General features: G+C 33.0%; 1 protein-coding gene across 1 annotated transcript in view; it reads left to right on the top strand.

The window, feature by feature from the left end:
• The window catches only part of LOC109100262 (mitogen-activated protein kinase kinase kinase 13-like), a 55,825-nt gene that overhangs the window by 2,805 nt on the left and 28,993 nt on the right, over positions 1-24,027 (top strand). The window contains exon 2 of the mRNA XM_042764358.1: positions 17,659-17,728. The gene's annotated coding sequence lies outside the window, so the exon portion shown is untranslated. The remainder of the gene's footprint in view (positions 1-17,658; positions 17,729-24,027) is intronic.

Raw genomic sequence — 24,027 nt, 5'->3', positions numbered from 1 at the left:
TGTGCCAAAAATAGGTTTTCTTTTTTTGCTATCTTTTAACTTTATTACTTGTGGTATACTGTTGAAAAGTTTTAAGATAGTGGTTTGTTGTCTGTCTGCCAGTTTTTATAACTGGCAGGATGACTTCAGGTGCGAGGACGCTAGAGTTCCTCACACGGCGTCATGCGGTGAAGATAAGTTTGAACGCGAGTGTGGAAGAGTGTAGGTTTAGCTGTAGGAGAGGTGGTTGGCTGTGAAAATGTTCTGTCAGCATCGAGAATGAACAACGCGGTTGTTGTTTTTTTGAAAACCATTGAACTAGCAAACTTGTTGGTTGAAAGTGGCGTTGTTATTGACAATGTTTTTGTTCCAGTGTTACCGTTGTCTACTCCGTCCTAAAAAAGTGATTCTATCAAACGTGCCGCCTTTCATAAAAACTGAGGTGCTGGTTAAATTGTTGGAGAGATATGGCAGATTGGTTTCCCCAATCAAAATGATCCAGATTGGTTGTAAATCGACGTTGCTGAAACACGTAGTGTCTTTCAGACGTTTATTGTACATGGTATTAAGGACAATAAGAGGAATTGGATTTGATGTTCAATTTTGTCATGTGCTGGCACTATGTAATTAATGCTTTCTGACTATGTGTGCCTTAGTTGTGGTGGGGAAACAGGACATCTAAGTGAAGGAGTTTGTCCAAAAAAGAAGAGAAATCAAGGGAAAAAAAGTTTCATGAGTCTCGGTTAAAAAAGTTGGTGAGGAAGAGTGTGTGGTGGCTACAAGTTGTTAGGAGTGAGGTGCCTACAACAGTGGATGTAGTTAGAGGGAGAACACTGTACAAAAAGCCTGTCGATGCAAACTCAGTAGGTTTATTAGGTGATGCTGCAGCTTTGGAAGAAAAAGGGGAAAGAAGCAGTGGTAGTGGCAGATATAGAAGAAGCTTCTGTCTCTGATGAAAGGCGTCAGTTAATTGATGGTTTAGGTATGCAGGGAATTCGGTAATTAATCAAGATATGGAGCTGGAAGGGGATCGGTGTTCTGGGGGGGAACAAAGATGAATGTGTTTTAAAAAACACCACAAAGAGAGGAGAATGAAACAGAAGCCACTACAGTAAATCAAAAAAATTGGAAAATAGCCAAACTGATACTGAGAGTGACACTGACCTTTCAGAGTGTAGTGTTACTCTTGATCAAACAAAGGATGATTCCTCAGAACAGAAATCTGGGCAGCAGATGATGTTAAGCCTTTTGAGAGTGACAAAGAATGTAAGAAATGCGTCAAAGCATCAGACCTGTTTCAACTGAGATTGAATCTTTAATTTAGATTTAATAATTTAATTGATCATTTACCCCCTAACTGTCACTCAATTTTGAATTGTGTGCGCGCCCACCGCCTTTTTTTTTTTTTAGGGCGCCTCTTCTTGTCTTTCCTTCTCTTGCTCTCCCCCGGGCTTTCTCATGACACTAGAGAGATGGGATGTGGTCAAAGTTAACAAAGATTTAAGTGTTTATGTTTGTTCCTCCGCTAAAGTAAATTGGAATTAAAAGTGATGGCTATTTTCGTTGGAAAGTGGACGACGATGGACAACCTAGTCTCCTGCGGGTGTTAAACTGGAGTAGAGATGTGGTTTTAAACATTTTATGTGTATATTTGGGAAATGATATCACGTAAAAGAAAAATTTTGAGGGGGCTAGAAGGAATAAAAATTGTGGGGGCGCTGAAATAAATGTAAGTTTTTTACTTTCTAATATGTCCATATAGAGGGGCGGGTTTTAATTATTAACAATTTAGCAGCTCTCTACTCTTTGCATTGGTTAGCATGTATTGAACCCCCCGAGCACTTCTTTTGAACAACCTCTCAATATATATTACGTTAATTTTGTTTTGGGAAATTTACATTGGGTGCCACAAATGTTGTTAATATCGGTCTAAAAATGAAGGGGGAGACAAGGTTTGAATCATCTACAGAGTAGAGTGGCCAGCTTTTAGGTTAAAGTTATACACAAAGGTTTCTTTGCAGGTGCTTGAGAACGAGAATGGAGTGTGGGTTGCTCTCCATGATTTTTTAAAATTTTGAAGGTTGGGTCTGACCCAGTCCTTTGTTCTGGATGAGCTTAAGAAGTTTTCTGTATACGTTTCCCAATTTTTTATTGTAACTTCTTATTCAAAAGTATGGGTTCACTTTTTAAAGTATTGAGAGTGAACAAAAAAGAGGACTCTTTGTACTGGACTCTTCAAGAACCTTGAATTGGGTGACATCAGTTTGGATGTGTCAAATGAGGGATTGTTTTTCCTGCTTTGAGAGACTTTATTATTAAATCACGATCTGATCAGCTCTGGGAAGCCTAGGTTTCCGTATAACTGGCACATGACTTATCCTGACTACTAAAAAGCAATGGACCGAAGAGTTGAAGATGATGTTCCAACACGGGTAGTTAAACTCGGCTGTTTTCTAGTGGAAAGGAACTCCCTTACCAAAGAAGAGTTAAAAATGATGAAAAAAACTTTGAAGAAGGTTGGATTCAACCAAAGACTGATGATCCTTTTCCCGCATTTTTCTTTAAGTCATGATTTAGCCATGGTGATGATGTTTTTTTTGGAAGCTTAATAATTTCAGGGTTGTTGGGAAAAAGAACAAAGGCATCCAGTAAAGCTATGTATGAGTGTTTTGGTTAAAGCATTAAATAAGAGAGAGTCCTTGCTGGAAAAATAGAATACACCATGAGCGCACTTGTCGTTACATTTAAGTGAGAACACAAGACCTAAAGGGGGGGCATGTTATAGTCACCATTGCTTTAAAAAAACAGGGGCCTTGTCAATGGAGAGGTTTTGCCATGGTACGATATCTGTTAATTGCGTTTGTTTCAGTGAGTGGAGAAATAATGCAGTTAATCAGGAATGTCCATTTGGTCTTCACAAAGAGAAAACTGTGCTTTCTACTTTTTATGCATTGAGATAAGACTAAAGACCATTGTGTTATTTTTTTTTTTACAAAGATGGTATTTCAACAGTTTGATGGAGTCTTCTCAATGGAGGATTGTCATTTGTGGTTTTAAAGTATGTGAAAAAAACGTGCTTATGAATGTCAGTGTTTAAACTTTTTTTGGTCAAGCAAAAATGGCAAGTTATGTAAGCAGAAAAAGTTAAAATTGAAAAAGATTCCTGATAAAGATGTAATATTGCTCTTTCAATGCTCTGTTGAAATTACGAATTCAAATGGATTTCCGCTATTACAGTTGGCAACAAAGAATCTAATGTTCGTTTGAGCACCAGATGGTGTATAAAAGGTGTTCTGTGAATAGATATAAAGGGATACTTTGATTTTGAACAATAATATTGTGAGTTTTTAAAAAAACAACAAAGAAAAAAAAAAAAAAAAAAGAGTAAAACTAAAAAAAAATAGGGTAATGTACTCTTGTGTGAATTAAAGATGTGATTTGTAACTAAAATGTATTTTTAAAAATCAAAAATCTGCTCTCTTCTCTCCTCTCTCCCACATGAGAGGAAAAGGCTCTCTCCTCTCTATCGATACGTATATATATATCTATATATCTATTAGTTTTTGTTGTATATCATATACACAAAATATTCTGTCAAATTATCACGCTAAATATATGTGTTCTATATGCAGTAATAATTAAATGTGTAACATGTTCCGTACTTTTTCCAATTTATTTTATACCTTGTAATCACTGTATTACAGAAAAACAAAAAAAAAAAAAAAAGACAGCGACGTACACTGTGTATAATATTATTAATATTTAGTAACCCATATTATAATAACCTATATTAGAGAATCTTACATTGTGTATGTGGTCTGTATATAGTCCCATCTATATATAATAATTATATACACCCATATATAAAAGTTCTACTCATATATCATATTTATATTTAAATTTACTTATTTATAGTTAATTGATTTAAAATAAATAATTTATTTAGATTTACATATGACCATTAATATGACAATTCTTTTTTTTTTATTTTATTTTTTTTTATTTTTTTTTGTTTATTAAAATTTTTATTTTTATTTATTTTGTATTTTATTTTTTTTATTTTTTTATTTATTTTATATTATTTGACTGCCCTATTATTTCCCCTTCAAAACGCACTTAATTTTTGAACATCGACTTGTTAACGTGCACGATCCACCCTTGAAATTTTTTATACTTCCCACGAATGGAACACACTTGGTGACATGATCTGGATGTACCATTTTCATGGTGAATGCAAGTGTCTGATTTAAAAAATGGGTTTCAAAGGATGTATTTTGAGGATTTTAACTTTTCAGTTGATATATAATTTCGGATTATTTCTAAGTGTGACAGAGAAAAAGGCAACGAAAATATATTTTGTTTTGACAAGGTCAGAACTCTGTCTATGATGTAGATTTTGACGTGGGCAATCTTGTCAATAATCTTAAACTATTCCTTTCCGACTCTACAATTTTTTAACCCAAAAAACATTTGTAAAATATCTATTTAGGATTCTTAGACCTTTCCAACGATACATAGTTTGTCATGATTAGATTAGGATTTAATTGTAATATAGTGAAGTAAATTTATATACGGAGGTCTTTATGCACCAGTAAAACAGAGTCATAAACAGCAGTATTGAACTACATGCATTAATTAATACGTGAGCATTAGCACTTCCTCGTTGAAGCCTTTCATGATGTGTGTTTTCCCAGAAGTCACGGGAACGAGACACACAGTATTTCTGTGCACTGATGGACAATCTTTGCCATGAAACAGCACGGGAAGCTGATGTGGCGATTGATTTGGATGATAACTGTTTAGTTAATATGTTGGTGATTTTTAGAGAGTGTCTTTTTACGGTGCATTGAATTGTTTCTTTTTTTTTGTTTTTTTTTTCATTTGTGATTTGAATATATTAATCAACAGGTGAATCCCGGACTGAGACGGGCTTTATTTCATCTCTTTCTCTCTCAGAACTTTTGCATTTTTGCAGTTCTGAAACAACAATAGGAGAAAAAAAAAGTGGTGTGTTGATTTGGTGTTTTTTTTGATTAGGTTTTAAATTAGTAATTGCTATAATAATGGCTATAGCAAAACATTGAATTAAACATGATATGTTGAGGACTGAAATAGTACTTTCTTGTAAAACACACTTGAATAATCTTTATGTAGTATTAATCTTTTTTTTTTTAACCAAATTCCAGTTTCATGCATGAAAAAATCACAACAAATAGTACTTTCTTGTAAAACACACTTGAATAAACAGCAGATTTGGTATATTTACAGTTCTCTCTAAATACATTTATATAAAATATAAATAATATAATATTATAATATATATATATTATATATATATAGACTATATATATAGTCCTTATATAATATATATACAAAATTATATAAATACATTTATATAAATAAAATATAATATAATATTATATATATTTATATTTTTTATTTACTTTTATTTGGTTTTTTTTTTTTTTGTATTTATTTACAATTAATTGATTTTTAGCTTTTCATCAGTTTTTTTTTTGTTTTGTTCCATGTCTGTGGTTTTGAGGGCATGTATTTGCTAATCTACAGCTCAAAGTTGACAAAAATGCAGCATGTATCCTAAAAAGTGTTTTTCTTCTCCAGTTAAACGATGTGGAGTGATTGATGACATCATCCTGCACTTAGGGGCGTATGCAAATTTCTGTTCGGTCAAATACTCTGGAATCTTAATGTCACTTCCGGTTTGTGATGTGAACTAAAAGATAATATTGCAAATAAAGATCTTGTTAATATATAATATTAATATAATACAATGATAATAATAAGAATATCTATATTTAGTTTTTTATTTAAAATATTAATATTTTATTAATGTATATTATTATTAATAATAAAATAATACAAGTATTATTATTATTATTTAATTTTATTTATTATTTATAATACAAATATTACACAAATACTTTGATATAACAGCAACAACATTAATATATCTATTTTATTTGTTTATTATATATATATAGAGAGAGAGAGAAAGAGAGAGAGAGATGAACTGTTTCTTTAAGAGAAGAGAAAAAAAATGTAGAGAGTGTTTGATATTTAGGGGTTAGGTTTTTTTTTGGTGGAGTATAGTGAGTATGTAAAACCATCTTTATATTTAGGGCTGGGTTTTTTAATTTTGTTGTGATTGTGTGTTTCTGTGTACTGTGTGTGTGTGTGTGTGTGTGTGTGTGTGTAAAGCAGAGAGAAGCGCACTAAGCAAACAGCACTTATGACTGAGCACTTCTCCTCAAGGGGAAGACTTATTCTGCTGTGTGTGTGTGTGTGTGTGTGTGTGAGTGTGTGTGTCCTCCCAGATTTGTGTGTTACTATAATTATGAGCTCCTGCAGCGTCTCATGGGGAGCGCATTAACACACGAGTGGAGGAATAAAAATCTTCACTCTCTCTTCTTTTCTCCTTGTTCCTCCCATCACTGCCCTCCACTCCTCTCCATCATCACCCATATACAGTATATCTGCCAATCCCTACTTACATTAAAAAGTACATTAATTTAGGGTAGGTGTTAAAATGTTGTTGCTGAATAAGCATCATTCAAAATTATTAAATATTTTTTTTTTATTTAATTATATATATTTTTTTAAAAAAAATTAAATTGATATTTAATATAAATATTTATTTTTTTCTACAATAAAATAATATGGAATCATGAAGGATTCAAACATTGAGCTTAACATTATAAAATCAATAAAATTAAACTGTCCTTCCTTAATTGGACTATATGTCCAATTTTTCCTCTTTAATCTAACATGTAAATAACATAATCAGTCCTGGCTATTGTTATCTATGCTGATATATCATAGAGATATATAATTTTTTTTATATACACTAAAGTTTAAAAGTCTCTTCTGCTGACTAAGTCCCCATTAATTTGATCAAAAATACAGTAAAAATGTAGAAATATTATTATAATTTAAAATAACTATTGTCTACATGAATATATTGTAAAATGTAATTTATTTCTGTGATCAAAGCTGAATTTTCAGCATCATTACTGCGGTCTTCAGTGTCACATGATCTTCAGAAATCATTCTAATATACTGATTTGCTGCTAAAGAAACATTTCTGATTATTATCAATGTTGAAAACAGTTGTGCTGCTTCATATTTTTTGTGGAAACCATGATATATTTTCTTTTTCGTTTTCTTTGATGAACAGAAAGTTCAAAAGAACAGCATTTGTTTGAAATGGAATCTTTTGTAACATTTTTTTTTTTTTTTTTTTCATTTTTTCATTATTATTCATAGCGTCGTCTCTGTTCTGTTCTGTTTTTCTTCCCCTTGTTTTCCCTGCTGTTGAAATCTTTCTTGTTATTTTTTGGACTGGATGGGGTGAATGTATTGTGTTTTTGTTCTTTGTTTTTATTTGTGGTGTTGTTTTTATGTATTGTTTGTTTTGGAGTATTGTGATTCAGTAGATTCAGTGTGTGACCGGGCGATATATTGAATGACTGGTGATATGAAATTAAGCGACATATTGACAGTTGCAATGACTGTATTAGCGGTTGTTTTGTCTGTGAAGATTTTTTTTTGTTTGGAGGATTTTTGTTTTTTTTAGGTTGTTTATTTTTTTTAGTTTTAATTCATTTTCATTATTTGATTCAGGTTGTCTGTTTCAGTGAGTCGGGTCATAATTCTGATTCAGTGATTTGTTTGTTTTCACTCACTGTCATTATAATACAAATACACTATGAAAGCATATATGGACACAAAATGTAAAAATAGTTACTTTTTTTACAGTAGTTTCCAGCATGATGCTAGAAATAAAATTAATAATAAAAATGTAAAAACAAGTAAAATTATGAAAGCATATATGGACACAAAATGTAAAAATTTTTTTACAGTAGTTTCCAGCATGATGCTAGAAATAAAATTAATAATAAAAATATTGAGATGTGATAGTTGCAGAGTTCAGTTCATCTCTCTGGTGATCAGGTCACTCCTGTATGAAGGTTTTTTCAGACTCCGTCTATAACAGAGTCACTGTTACATAACTCACCTGCATGAGGCCAGAGCCGAGCACATGCATGTCTGAGGAGGACGTGATACACACCCTGATCCCGCGTGTATGTGTGTGTTGCCGCTTCCTCTGTTGACTTTGAATGGGCCATTAACCTCTCGGACAGGACGCATCAGGTCTGTAAACCATAACGTGATGTGTCCCTTTGTGTTTATTATTTGTGGTTGATCCATGCAGGTATTTCAGTGACCAATGGTTATATGTAGGACAGACAGACAGACAGACATTGTTGTTTCTCTTTGTGTTTATTATTTGTGGTTACAGACAGACAGACAGACAGATAGATAGATAGATAGATAGATAGTGAGATAGAGAGATAGAGAGATGGATGGACAGACAAATAGATAGAGAGAGAGACGGACAGACAGACAGATAGAGAGATGGATGGACAGACAGATAGAGAGACGGATGGACAGACAGATAGAGAGACAGATGGACAGACGGACGGACAGACAGATAGAGAGACGGACGGACGGACAGACAAACAGATAGATAGACAGACAGACAGACAGACAGATAGAGAGACGAATGGACAGACAGATGGATGGATGGATGGATGGATGGATGGATGGATGGATGGATGGATGGATGGACAGACAGACAGACAGACAGACAAACAGACAGATAGAGAGACAGATGGACAGACAGACAGATAGAGAGATGGATGGACAGACAGACAGATAGAGAGATGGATGGACAGACAGACAGATAGAGAGAAGGATGGACAGACAGACAGACAGACAGACAGACAGAGAGAGAGAGAGAGATAGAGAGAGAGAGAGAGCGAACCAGCAAACCAGCGTCCCAAACATGCGCAAATATTAAGCTCTCTCTGAAGTATTGTTTAAATGATAGATAGAGAGACAGACAGAGAGACAGACGGACAGACAGACAGACAGACAAACAGACAGATAGAGAGACGGATGGACAGACAGACAGACAGACAGACAAACAGACAGATAGAGAGACGGATGGACAGACAGACAGACAGACAGATAGAGAGACGGATGGACAGACAGACAGACAGACAGACAGACAGACGGACAGACAGACAGATAGAGAGACGGATGGACAGACAGACAGATAGAGAGACGGATGGACAGACAGACAGACAGATAGAGAGATGGATGGACAGACAGATAGAGAGACGGATGGACAGACAGATAGAGAGACGGATGGACAGACAGACAGATAGAGAGACGGATGGACAGACAGATAGACAGACAGATAGAGAGACGGATGGACAGACAGACAGACAGACAGATAGAGAGATGGATGGACAGACAGACAGATAGGCAGACAGACAGACAGATAGAGAGATGGATGGACAGACAGACAGATAGGCAGACAGACAGACAGGCTAGATTAGTGATAGTGGATGGACAGACAGACAGACGACGATAGAGAGACGGATGGACAGACAGGACAGACCAGATAGAGAGATGGATGGGACAGAGATGGACAGACAGACAGATAGAGAGACGGATGGAAGGAAGGTAGGGAGGTTGGTGGGATGGATGGACAGAAGGAAGGTTGGGAGGGAGGAAGGAAAGACGGCAGATAGATAGATAGATAGATAGATAGATAGATAGATAGATAGATAGATAGATAGATAGATAGATAGATAGATAGATAGATAGATAGATAGATAGAGAGATGGATGGACAGACAGACAGACAGATAGAGAGACGGATGGACAGACAGACAGATAGGCAGACAGACAGACAGACAGACAGATAGGCAGACAGACAGACAGACAGATAGATAGAGAGATGGATGGATAGAGAGACGGATGGACAGACAGACAGACAGACAGACGGATAGAGAGATGGATGGACAGACAGACAGATAGAGAGACGACAGACAGACGATAGATAGATAGAGACGGAATAGCTGTACAGATAGACAGACAGATAGAGAGACGGATGGGAGAAGACAGACAGACAGACAGGCAGACAGACAGACAGACAGAGATAGAGAGACGGATGTAGAACAGACAGATAGATAGGCGACAGACTAGAAGGCAGACCAGATAGACCGTAGATAGGACAGACAGACAGGATAGGGGACAGATAGAAGGCAGATAGACAGCAGACAGACAGACAGATAGATAGAAGAGACGGATGGACAGACAGGACAGATAGATAGCGAGACAGATGGACAGACAGACAGATAGAGAGACGGATGGACAGACAGACAGACAGATAGAGAGACGGATGGACAGACAGATAGATAGTGAGATGGATGGACAGACAGACAGACGGATAGAGAGACGGATGGACAGACAGACAGACAGATAGAGAGACGGATGGACAGACAGACAGCAGACAGATAGGAGACAGACGGAGGACAGACAGACAGACAGACAGATAGATAGTGGATGGATGGACAAGACGAGACAGATAGGCAGACAGGACAGACAGACAGATAGATAGTGAGAGACGGATGGACAGACAGACAGATAGGCAGACAGACCAGACAGACCAGATAGATAGTGAGATGGATGGACAGACAAAACGACGGATAGAGAGACGGATGGGACAGACAGACAGGACAGATAGAGAGACGGGATGTACAGACAGGACAGGATCAGAGAGACGGCATGGACAGACAGACAGACAGACAGATAGAGAGATCGGATGGACCCGCCCCGACAGAAAGTAGGCCGAGACAGCCGATAGGACCGGCCGGCAGATAGACAGACAGATGAGAGAGACGGATGGACAACAGACAGACAGACAGATCGAGAGATGGAGGACAGACAGACAGATAGGACAGACACGGACAGACAGGACAGATCGATAGTGAGACAGGATGGACACCATCAGACAGACGGATAGAGAGACGGATGGACAGACAGACAGACAGATAGAGAGATGGATGTACAGACAGACAGATAGAGAGACGGATGGACAGACAGACAGACAGACAGACAGACAGATAGATAGATAGATAGAGAGATGGATGGACAGACAGACAGACAGATAGAGAGCCGGATGGACAGACAGGCCGCTCGGCAGACAGAAGGGCAGGACAGGAAGATAGAGAGATGGATGGATAGAGAGACGGTATGGACCGAACAGAACAGGAACGACATACGGATAGGAGAGAGGGTGGGACAGACAGACCGATAGAGAGAGATGGAGTGAGAGAGGGTAGCTGCGAACCAGGCAAACCAGACGTCCCACAACCTGCGCAATATTAAGCTCTCTCTGAAGTATTGTTTAAAATGATTAGATAGAGAGACAGAAGCACAGACAGAGAGAGGACACGACGGACAGGAACAGCAGGCAGCCAACAAAGACCGCTAGAGCGACGGTGAATCGGACAGCAGACAGACAGACAACCAGACAGATGAGGAGACGGCTATGGACGACAGTGACAGATAGAGAGACGGATGGACAGACAGACAGACAGATAGAGAGATGGATGGACGAAGACAGGGGACAGATAGGGCAGGACAGACAGACGACAGAGAGATGTGAGATGGAAATGGACAGACAGGACAGACGTGATAGAGAGACGTTTTTCGGGGATGGACAGACCAGACAGACAGGACAGATAGAGAGATGGATGGACAGACAGACAGATAGAGAGACGGATGGACAGACAGACAGACAGATAGAGAGATGGATGGACAGACAGACAGATAGGCAGGCAGACAGACAGACAGACAGACAGACAGACAGACAGACAGACAGACAGACAGATAGATAGATAGATAGATAGATAGATAGATAGAGAGATGGATGGACAGACAGACAGACAGATAGAGAGACGGATGGACAGACAGACAGATAGGCAGACAGACAGACAGACAGACAGATAGACAGACAGACAGACAGACAGATAGATAGAGAGATGGATGGATAGAGAGACTGATGGACAGACAGACAGACAGACAGACGGATAGAGAGATGGATGGACAGACAGACAGACAGATAGAGAGATGGATGGACAGACAGACAGACAGATAGAGAGACGGATGGACAGACAGACAGACAGACAGATAGAGAGACGGATGGACAGACAGACAGATAGGCAGACAGACAGACAGACAGACAGACAGAGAGACGGATGGACAGACAGACAGATAGGCAGACAGACAGACAGACAGATAGATAGTGAGATGGATGGACAGACAAACAGACGGATAGAGAGACGGATGGACAGACAGACAGACTAGAGAGAACGGATTGGACAGAGACGGATGGACAGACAGACAGACAGAAGGTAGGAAGGTGTATGGTAGGAAGGTGGATGTAAGGGAGAGAGAGAGATAGAGGGAGAGGGAGAGCGGAGTAGCGAAACATGCGTCAAATATTAATGCTCTATTTGAAGTATTGTATTTGAATGGAAAAATTCACACAAAAGTTGTCAAATGTCGTCTATGTGGTAAGGTATCCTATAGCAGACATAGCTGGATCAGTGCATTCTCTTAATATTCATCGAACCAAGCCAACAACAAATAAATCACTCACTGCTTTTGATTGGATAGCTTTTGTGACTTGGATAAAGATTAATCTTTAATTATAGAGTAAAATATGCAATGCTGTATTACATTTGACTACTTTATTCAATTTCTGCACCTAAAAACTAATGCTAGACCTAAAAAATATATTTAATTTGTATCTTTACTCTTTTGTATTTATTTGTGCTGTTGCTTGTAGTTAGATAGAATATTCTTATTTTCTTTATTTTTATTCGAAAGTATAGTTTTTCCATAAACACAGCACATACCGAAACCGTGACTCTAAAACCGTGATTTAATTATACATTATATTAATTATATTAATATTATTTATTATATTTTATTTTAAATTTATTTATAACTATGTATAGAGAGAGAGGGGCGGTTTTACTGATATTATTTTGTTATTTTATTTTAATTTATTGTTTTACTAATATTTGATTATCTTATATAATATTTTTATTTGCTGTATTTTTATAGTAATATAGTATTATTTTGTTTAATATTTTATTTGACTTTTTTGTTTTAGTAATTTATTTATTTATTATTTCTTTAATATTTTATAATTTTATTTACAGTTTTATTTTACTTTATTGTTTTAGTAACATTTTAATTGCACTTCAATGGCTTCAAATCACTTGTTTTTAAACCGCAATGCTAAAAATGTGTGCAAACCATAAGTTTTCGTGTCTACATAACCGCAAAAACCCACAAGTCCAAAATCTCTACCAGTTGACAAATTTCTCCCACCAATGTATATAGGGAGAGAGATGCATATGAAATGATTTATGAATTTATAATTAGAATTGTAATTATAATTTTTAAAATTATAATTAATTTCTTTAATTAATCGATTAATTTTGATTTAATCAATTAATTAATTAAATAAATACATGTTTTTGAAAGAAGTCTCTTCTGCTTTGATATTTAGTTTTGTTATTATAAATTATAAATTTTAATTTTTATTAAATTTTTTATTTATTGTTTTATTTTTGAATGTATTTATTATTTTGTTTATTAGCTTTGATTTATAGATTCTTTTCTGTGTCACATGATGTTTAGAATTATTTTTAATATGATGATTTGCTGCTCGAGAAACATTTCTGATTATTCTCAGTGAAAACAGTAGAGCTGCTTATGTTTCCGCTGTGGTTATATGTGATCCGTTGGTTTACTGGAAGGGGCTGAATTCATTCCCGTCTTCAGAGTCTGTGTTATTCATGTTAAGGACACAAGAGCTGTCAGTGTGTGTGTTCCGACGCGTCTCAATAATTAATGAGAGATTGTAACGGAGCCGAAGCATCGCTGGATCCTTTACAGCCCACAGAGGCTTCAGATGCATTTCAGACTGTATGTCTGTCCTCAACAGAGAGCCTCGGAATCAGTATGCATGTGAATTATGACTAATTCATTTACTAAACTTTAAATCAGAGACGGTTTGGGTTTCTTTCAGGTCTAGACCCTGTTTAACCCTGGTTCTGTGGCAGGGGAACTTCTCGGTTTAATCGCAGCTTAGTTGGGATGAAATAGCATTTTGTGTTTGAACTCTCGTGGTGCGCCGGTGAATATCTTCAGATGTTCGGGATGCGTTATTGATTGTGCTGAATATGCGATCGGATGGCATGAACTCTGGAATGCGCTCAGATCGGTCAAACAGGACTAGCTTGCTAAGCAAACATGCCTGACACTCCTGGATGTCGATGTTCAACAACACTCCTGACCCGCTTTAACATTCATGCACTCTATAGTGTCCACATACAGTATACTGTTGCCTTTTACTGTTATGTAATTATTATATAATTATGTTTTAAATACACAATCACCTTTATAAGCCAATACAATGATAGTTTATGCTAAAATACCATTGCTATTGATATGTTTTACTATACGGTGAATCTGTGGTGACTTGTATTATCTAGCTATCATCAAATACTAAAGTCAAAAAATTATTCATATTTTATTTTATATGTCAAAAAAAAATTGGCAGATGCACCAATGCATATTTTATTTTATTTTATTTTATTTTATTTTATTTTATTTTATTTTATTTTATTTTTTTCCTTTTTGCCCTGTATTTTCTTGTACATTTTATGTTTATAATTTTATTGTTTTTATTTTTTTTATTGTTTTTATTATTTTTTTTTTTATTTTATTTTTATTTTTTTTTTATTTTTTATTTGTAATATAATATTTTATTTTACTCTAATGTTTTATTTAATTTTTTTGTTTTTTTATTATTTTTTTTTAATATTTTTTTGTAATGTTTTATTATTTAATGTTTTATTTTAGTGTATTGTTTTAGTCATTTTATTTTATTCATATTTTGTTATTTTATTGTTTGATTTTATCATTTCATTTAATATTTCCTTTCTGCAGAAAGTGGATTTTGTTCTTAGAATATGTCATTTTATTTATTTTTCCTCTGTTTGTGCTCATCCTGTAATTTAAGTCTGATGAACATCCAACAACCAGGTTCAGTCCGATAGTATTTAGTGGTAATAAAAATAGGAAATTCTAAAAATCCAAACATTGTGTGTTGAAATATGAGAATCTGTGTTGCTGCTGTTCTGTAGTTTGTTGTTAGACTGGAGTCTTTGCTTTGCTCGGCTGCTGTCAGTACTTTCAGCTGTGTTTTGTTCTGGTTTTTTTTTTTTTTGGTTTTTTTTTTGGTTTGTTTTAGTCTGTTGGAGGGAGGATTGTTAAGTTCGGGATTTTATGACTTCATCTCACAATATTAGAAAATCACAGTTATGCCTCTTCTACCAGCATCATTAGCAGATGCTCAGAAGTAGTTATGCATGCGTTTATGAAGTCATTTACATAGGTTTATGATTAATTTATGAACAAGAGCCACCAGAGCGGAAAATGACAGGGATATAAAACAGTTTTTTGTGTCAGAATATGTTGCATTTGTAGCTTTTGAAGGAAACTGAACAATATTTTTACATTGTTCACATGGAACGTGATGAACATGTCAAATCCACATGTTTTTCACATTACACTTTAAAGTAATGGGAATTTAGCTTAAAAAAGATCAAAATAATGTGCTTAAAAATGTCACATTTAAAAATCATAATTGTCTTAAAATAAGGCTCTGTTTTCTTTAAATATAATTAGTGAATTCTTTAGATTTTGGGGTGTAACGTGATAATGATATTAATCACAATGTTGCTTTGTTATACTGATAATAAAATCAAAAATAAATGTTGTTTTATTTAATAGTTTATTTTGCTTTATTGTTTTATTAATATTTTCTTTATTTTATTTAATCTTAATCTTATTAATATTATTTTAAAATAATTTTTATTAATATTTTATTTTATTGTTTTTAGTATTTTATTCGACTTTATTGTTTTAGTAATATTTAATTATTTTATTTAATATTTAATTTTTTTGCTTTAAAACATACAAATTAGCTTAAAACATCAAAATAATGTGCTAAAAACTCATAATTGTCCTAAAACAAGGCTCTGTTTTCTTTAACCTAAACATAATTTCTGATTTCCTTCTTTAGATTTTGGGGTGAAACATGAGACCTTTCTTCATTAGAGTCACATTTTTAGGTCAGCAGCACAACAGCTGATCCTTTGTTATTTTTATTTAACAAAATGTTTTCTAATCTTCATTTACAATTCCACTGATAATATGTGAGTCTTGCCTCAGTCACGCATGAAGTATGTCGTTTTTCTGAGCTGTCACGCTTTAATTGGCCAGAATGGGGTGTAAATGAGACGGGACGGGGCACCCGCGGGTGTGTGTGAGGAGGTGGGACTCATTGACATGCAGCATCCCCCTCTTTCATGATCACACACACACACACACTCACGGCTGAGGTCTGACGGTTAATGATCCGGGCGTGAGCAGCTGTTCATTAGTTTGTCTCTTTAGTGTCCCGACACCCACCGAATATTCCCCCTTCATTTCCATGCGTTCACCACCTGAACCTCACTAAACAGACTGTTAATGTAACGAGAAAATAACACACAATCCATAATGTCAAGAGCAAATCTCAGTATTATAGTGACAACTAAATCAGAACAAAGAAATGAAAACATTTCATAGGGACCCACTTCTGTATGCTTATATTTAACCCATATCCCACCTCAATAACAGAACAAGCGTTTTGCAATTTAATATGAACACAATAGCTACATTGTACCTAGCATTTTTTCTTTACATAAGTACATAGTGGTTGAAGACACTTAATATTGTATTTTTATTGTATAAAGTTACTTAATATTTAATTTTAATTATTTTTATTTTTCTAATATTTTATTTTACTTTATTGTTTTAGTATTTTGCATTTTATTAAAATTTAATTTTATCATTTTATTTTACTTTATTGTTTTAGTAATATAGCATTATTTTATTTAATATTTTATTGTATTTTATTCAACGTTTTGTTTTACTTTATTATTTTACTAATGTTATTTTATCTATTAATTTACTTTATTGTTTTACTAATATTATTTTATTTTTTTATTTTATTTTTTTTTTTTGTTTTTTTTTTTATTTTTTTTTGGAATTTTTTTTTATTTTTACTTTTTTGTTTTAGTAATTTACTTTATTAGTTTTGTAATTTTATTTACTATTTTATTTTAATTTTTTGTTTGAGTAATATTTTATTTTATTTATTGTTTTATTTTACTTTGTTTTAAAAATATTTTAGTATTTTGTTACTTTGTTGTTTTTGAAAAATATTTTTCTTTAGTGTTTAATTTTACATTTGTTTTATAATTGTGTATATTATTTCATTAATATTTTATCATTTTATTAAAAACATTGTACTATCAAAATTTATTAATTGTATTTTTTAACCCTAACATTACAGCACTGTTTGAAAATAATATCCAGTAAATCTCTTCAGTCTTAATCTTTAACAGGCCAGATTCTCTCATTATCTCTTTAACCCTGATCATCATGAGCCGTACGAAACATTTCTAAAATTATTCTCTAATTTGCTGGACTGCATCTCGTCCCCCTTATTTTGAGCCGTGCTGAATTTTTAAATGGGTTGTTGGTAACGGAGGAGATTTTCACACGTTCCCCTCTGAATGAATAAGAGCCTTTCCTTCGGAAAGTGCGATCACAGAGTCTGATTACTGACCTCGTGACCTCTGAACTCTGACCCGTCTGTATTTATTATTTACAGGTGCGAAGAGAAGATACTTTGCGGTCGGCGCTAGAAGCATCTCGGGAAATGAGCGTCAACTTCTCTGGAGGTACAAACCGTAAGCTTTATTTTTATTAATGGAATGAAGATGCTGCATTTTACTGTTCATTGACTTTAAAATAAAATAAAATAAATAATTACTATTAATGTGCAGGATATGTTGGCTTAAATAAAATAAAATAAAATAATTATTACTATTAATGTGCAGGATATGTTGGCTTAAATAAAATAAAGAAAATAAACCAATTATTACTATTACTGTGCAGGATATGTTGGCTTAAATAAAATAAAATAAAATAAAAATAATGATACTTATTAATGTGCAGGATATGTTGGCTTAAATAAAATAAAATAAAATAAAATAATTATTACTATTAATGTGCAGGATATGTTGGCTTAAATAAAATAAAATAAAATAATTATTACTATTAATGTCCAGGATATGTTGGCTTAAATAAAATAAAATAAAATAAAATAAAAAAATAAAATAAAATAAAATAAAATAAAATAAAATAAAATAAAATAAAATAAAATAAAATAAAATAAAATAAAATAAAAATTATTACTATTCATGTGCAGGATATGTTGGCTTTGATCAAATAAAATAAAAGGCTATAAAATAAAATAATTATTACTATTAATGTGCAGGATATGTTGGCTTAAATAAAATAAAATAAAATAATTATTACTATTAATGTGGATATGTTGGATTTGATAAAATGAAATAAAACTATTATTATTATTATTAATGTGCAGCATATTTCATACAAAAAAAAAAAAAAACAAGTTGCTGAATAAACTTAAATTGAGGAAAATGTCTCCATGCACAGAAAACATAAAATGATGAAAAGCCTTTTCAACAAAAAAGAATTAATTTGAATGGATTTGTCTTAATTTTTTGTGTAACTTTTCTATTCAGTTAATGTGATACAATACTGTAAAAAATGATTTTTCGAAGTTAAAGGTAATTGAGTGTTTTTCAACTTTAAAAATTAGAAAGATGGAAATGATCATTTTAAATTATCAACTGATAATTTATTGCTATTAGTTTTAAAATTATATTAATTATATTGGTCCTTAAATTTTTTTTTACATGTTTTATTTACAGGTTTTAATGTATTTTTTACTATTTTGCATTTACATTTTACATTTTTACACTTTTTACTATATGTTGGCTTTAATAAATAATAACATAACATAAGTAAAATTTCTATTTGAAAATCTGGAATTATAAAAAAATCAAAATATTGAGAAAATCATCTTTAAAGTTGTTCAAATGAAGTTCTTAGCAATGCATATTACTAATCAAAAATTAAGTTTTGATATATTTACGGTAGGAAATTTACGAGATATCTTCATGGAACATGATCTTTACTTAATATCCTAATGATTTTTGGCATCAAAGAAAATCATCATAAAACAAACATCAATAATTTTGACCCATACAATGTTTTTTTGGCTATTGCTACAAATATACCCCTGTGACTTAAGACTGGTTTTGTGCGTGTGTTTGTTTGTTTTTTTTTTTTGTGTATGTATATGTAGTTTGGAAACATTACTATTTTTAATGTTTTTGAAAGTAGTCTCTTCTGCTGATCAAGCCTGCATTTATTTGATCAAAAATACAGACAAAACAATAATATTGTAAAATATTATTACAACTTAAAATAATAGTTTTCTATTTGAATATACTTTAAAAAAAAATAATTTATTCCTGTGATGCAAAGCTGAATTTTCAGCGTCATTACTCCAGCCTTCAGTGTCACATGTAACATCCAGTCTATCACATGATCATTTAGAAATCATTCTAATATTCTGATTTATTATGAGCAGTGTTGGATGTTGGCCCACAGTTCTGCTGTCTAATATATTTGATGAATAAAAGGTTAAAAAGAACTGCATTTATTCAAAATAAATAAAAAATTCTAATAATATATATTCTAATAAATTATTTTCTTTACTATCACTTTTTATCAATTTAACACATCCTTGCTGAATAAAAGTATTGATTTTATTAATTTATTTAGAAAGAAAAAAAAAATTACTGACCCCAAATTACTGTAGTGTATATTGTTATTACAAAATATTTATATTTTAAAAACATAGCTTCTTTTTTTTTATTATTCATCAAAGTATCCTATAAAAGTATCAAATGTTCTGAAAAAAATATTAAGCAGCAGAACTGTTTCCAACTTTGATAATGAATCATCATATTAGAATGATTTCTAAAGGATCATGTGATAATGATCCTAAAAATTCAGGTTTGCATCACAGAAATAAATGATAATTTAAGGTATAATACATTTAAAAAACAATTATTTTAAATTGTAATAATATATCACAATATTACATATTTTTTTTCTGTACTTTTTGATCAAATAAATGCAGGCTTGATGAGCAGAAGAAACTTCTTTCAAAAACATTAAAAATAGTAATTTTCCAAACTTTTGGTCTGTACTGTATATATATATATATATATATATATATAATATACACACAATAATATAATTTAATATATATAATCTATATATAACAATGTTATTTATTTATAACTATTTAACAGTTCTAATTTTACTGTCAAGAAATGTATTATTTTTAATACTAAATTTGTGCTTTTAAAACTATATTATTATTTTCTTTATTTATATATATCTAAAACTGTTTATTTAATCACCAAATGGAGTTTGCTTCAAGAATAAACAATGTGGCATAAATGAGTTTGAAGTTTGATGTTTAGAAAAGCAGAGCAAAGGGAAAGAGAAAGTGCGATCTGTATTACAGCTCTCTATATAAAGCATACAGACTGTATTAGAGCCACAGAAAGAGCACAATACATCATTTATAACCAAGGGTGAAGTCGTTATGTACATTAACAATGATTTGGGACAAATATAATGTAATTTAATGGAAAACTATGTGAATGCTGCTCTGTTCCGCAGCAGGACATTTTCTGTCGTCTGCATTTAAATGCGCGTTTGAAGTTTCCCGCTCTGTGCAGCGCGCAGTGTCACGTGTCAAAACAAACAACACGTGCTGTTAGTGATTTCTGCCTCTAGAGGCCGCTCTCGTGCTGTATAATGGCAGCGGACCCTTCTCAGCCGCTCCAGCAACGGATGCAACCTGGAAAACTATCGGTATGTATTTTTGCCGATAACCGATAGTTCCGCCAATCAACTATCGGTGCCGATTAATCGGCGAAAACCGATTAATCGGTCGACCTCTAATATATATATATACAGTATATATATATATATATATATATCTATCTATCTATCTATATGAATATATATATATATTATAATATATATATATATATATATATATATATATATATATATATATTTATATATATATATATCTATCTATATGAATATAATATATATATATCAATATATATATATTATATATATATATATATATATATATTCATGGCCATACGTGTGTATATATATATATATGAAGTTGGGACTGGATTTACTTTAACAGCTTGTTGCTTTTTTGCAATTAACATTTACAAGTTGACCTTTGGGAGGGTCATTCTCATTCTAGAGAGTGTTTGATTGGATACGCCCCTGAGTGCTCGATGATGTCATCAGTATTCTTTCCTCGTTTACGTGGAAGAGAGAGAGTGTGTCAGTCCGCTGACTTTTAGAAATATTCCAGCATAAAGATGATGAGCTCAAAGAGAGTGGAATAAAACCATAAAAGCGTTGGCTGTCTAACGAATAAACGGATGCTTGATGTGACCTCTTTGATTTATGACACCTTAGTGTTTTTAAATCATGGCCTTGTCTGTTGTGCTTCCGCATTAAGTGTGTGTGTGTGTGTGTTTGTGAGAGAGAGAGAGATCAGGCTCTCTGCATCGTGCCTGTGTCATCCGGCCCTTTCATTCATGAAAAGTGTGACGTAAGCAGTCGCAGCTGTACCTCCGCCCACTCAGACGATCTGCAGCTCGCTCACCCTCTCGCTCTCTCTCTCTCTCCGTCTCTCTGTCTCTCGGCCGGCTGCTTTCAGCTGTTTCTCTTCTGAAGAAGGATCATGCATGGCAGCGCCGTCAGCTGTGAGTAATCCACTGCATTGTATGTGCATGCTTGTGCATTTCTTTCTTTCCTCCTTCCTATATATATGTATTTGTTCTTATTTCTTTTATACGTGATTTCTGACGGCCGTTCGGGGTTGAAGATGACTAACTTGTGTGTTCGGTGCGCATGTGAGCTATATTTGTCTGGTTTTCGATGCAGCGCTTCTTTTCTCACTGCCCTCTGCTGAAGGACAGACACACCGCTACACACACACACACACACACACACACACACACGCATACATAACTTAATGACTTGTCTTAACAATGCGTCTCTTTCCATTTCTTTTGTGCTGTCTAATTTGTCAAGATGAGTCATTTTAGATCACAGTGTCTGTGTGTAAATCACAATACAGTCATTGATGCTTGAATTCTACTAAAAATTATATAACCATATGATAATGTCTGTTTAAATGCTTCCTAAATTCAATTCTCTTTTTTTTTTTTTTTGTGAGCTTGATGGATGTGAGCCAAAAACTAAATTGTGAAATGCATCCCTTGACTCTTAATTTACTTATCAATGTTATATCTGTATCAATGTTATAAATTGTAGTTGGTAGCAATACCAGTAAAATATCATGGTTCTTGGTGCCAATTTGGGTGCCATAGCAAAAACAGTTTGAACTATTTAAATTCTTAACTTTTTTAACTGTGAAAATAATAATAAAAATAAATATAATAAAATAAATAATAATAAAAATAAATATAATAAAATAAATAATTATTAATGCTAATGATAATAGTATTATATTTATATTACATTGTGTATTGTATTGTATTATATTGCATCATATTATAATATAATGTAATATTATATTATAATAACTTTTTTAACTATTTAATTTAACTGTGAAAATAAAAACCTAATAAATAAATTATTATTAATGATTACTGATTGTTAATTTTTAATGCTAAATATAGTTATATATGTATGTATATATATATATATGTGTTATATTATAACTGAACTTTTTAACCATTTTATTTAACTATATGAAAATAAAAAATGAATCAATTAAGAGTTAATTAATAGTTATAATTGAGTGTGTGTGTGTGTGTGTGTATAACTAACTAAATTTAATATTAAATATTAAAATTAAATAGTTAATATTTATATTTTTATTCTATTCTCATATAGTCATACACTGAATTTTTATAACAAATTTTACTGAGAAATTGCTAGTAAATTTCAGAAATAATCACAAAGCAAACAACACATTCAATTAAACATGCAATTAAGTACAGTAGAAACATATAAATAGTATTTTCTTGAAAAATGTGCATCAATAATCTTTGTTTGATTTACATTTTTACAGTGTGTACTAGCCATTGCTATATTTATCTGTAGTTTCAGTGATGTTTTTCTGTTTTATTGTCGAATGTCGTCCATCTGTTTTCCAGCTGGAGTAGAGAAGAGCAGCTCCGTTTGTTTCGAAGCATGTTTATATGAGCTCACGCTGGCCGCCAGAGCTTTAAAACACAGAGACACAGAGTCAGTTTAATACAAGAGCTTCTTCAGACGCTTGTAAAGAAGGAATATAACGCATGCAGTGTGTGTCTGTGTGTGTGTGTGTGTGTGTGTTGAGTCCACAGCAGCTAATGGAAGTGCCTATGTAAAGTATTGATTATGTGTCAGAGCTGTAAAAGCGTTGTGGAAGACTAGAGAAAAGAGCTGGAAGAGCCTGTAATCTTGAGTCGTGTCAGTGTGTGTGTGTGTGTGTGTGTGTGTGTATGTGCTGTAACGTGCATCCTCCTCGTCCTCGTCATCTTCTTCCTGTGTGTGGTGTTGAAGAGGAGGAGCAGCTGGTCAGATGGAGTCCTGAGCTCCTCTCGTGTTTTTGTTGTCGCTCTGAGAGCTCTTTTTCTTGCTCCTCTTTTCCATCTTCCTTCTGTGTGTTTGTAAAGTATTAGAGTGGAACAGTCAGGTCCGGAAGTAAAAAACCCATTCATTTTCTCCATACGGGAATACATACAACAGACCATTAAAGACAGGCATACTGTGAGCTACAAGGTTGGTAATTGCTGTAATATGCTTTGAAACAAGCCATCAGCCCACATTATAATAAATAATCATGTTTAACAGCGGAATTCTTTGTGAAAAACTACATTACTCATTATTCTGCATTATTCTGTGTTTGTTTGTATATACACACAAAGTATATAAAACATAAAACATTTGCTAAACATTATAAACTATATATATATATATATATATATATATATATATATATATATATATATATATATATATATATTTATTTATTTAT

Source organism: Cyprinus carpio, chromosome A9, assembly GCF_018340385.1.
Source record: "Cyprinus carpio isolate SPL01 chromosome A9, ASM1834038v1, whole genome shotgun sequence".
Lineage (NCBI taxonomy): Eukaryota > Metazoa > Chordata > Actinopteri > Cypriniformes > Cyprinidae > Cyprinus > Cyprinus carpio.
This window is presented reverse-complemented; position numbering and strand designations above follow the sequence as displayed.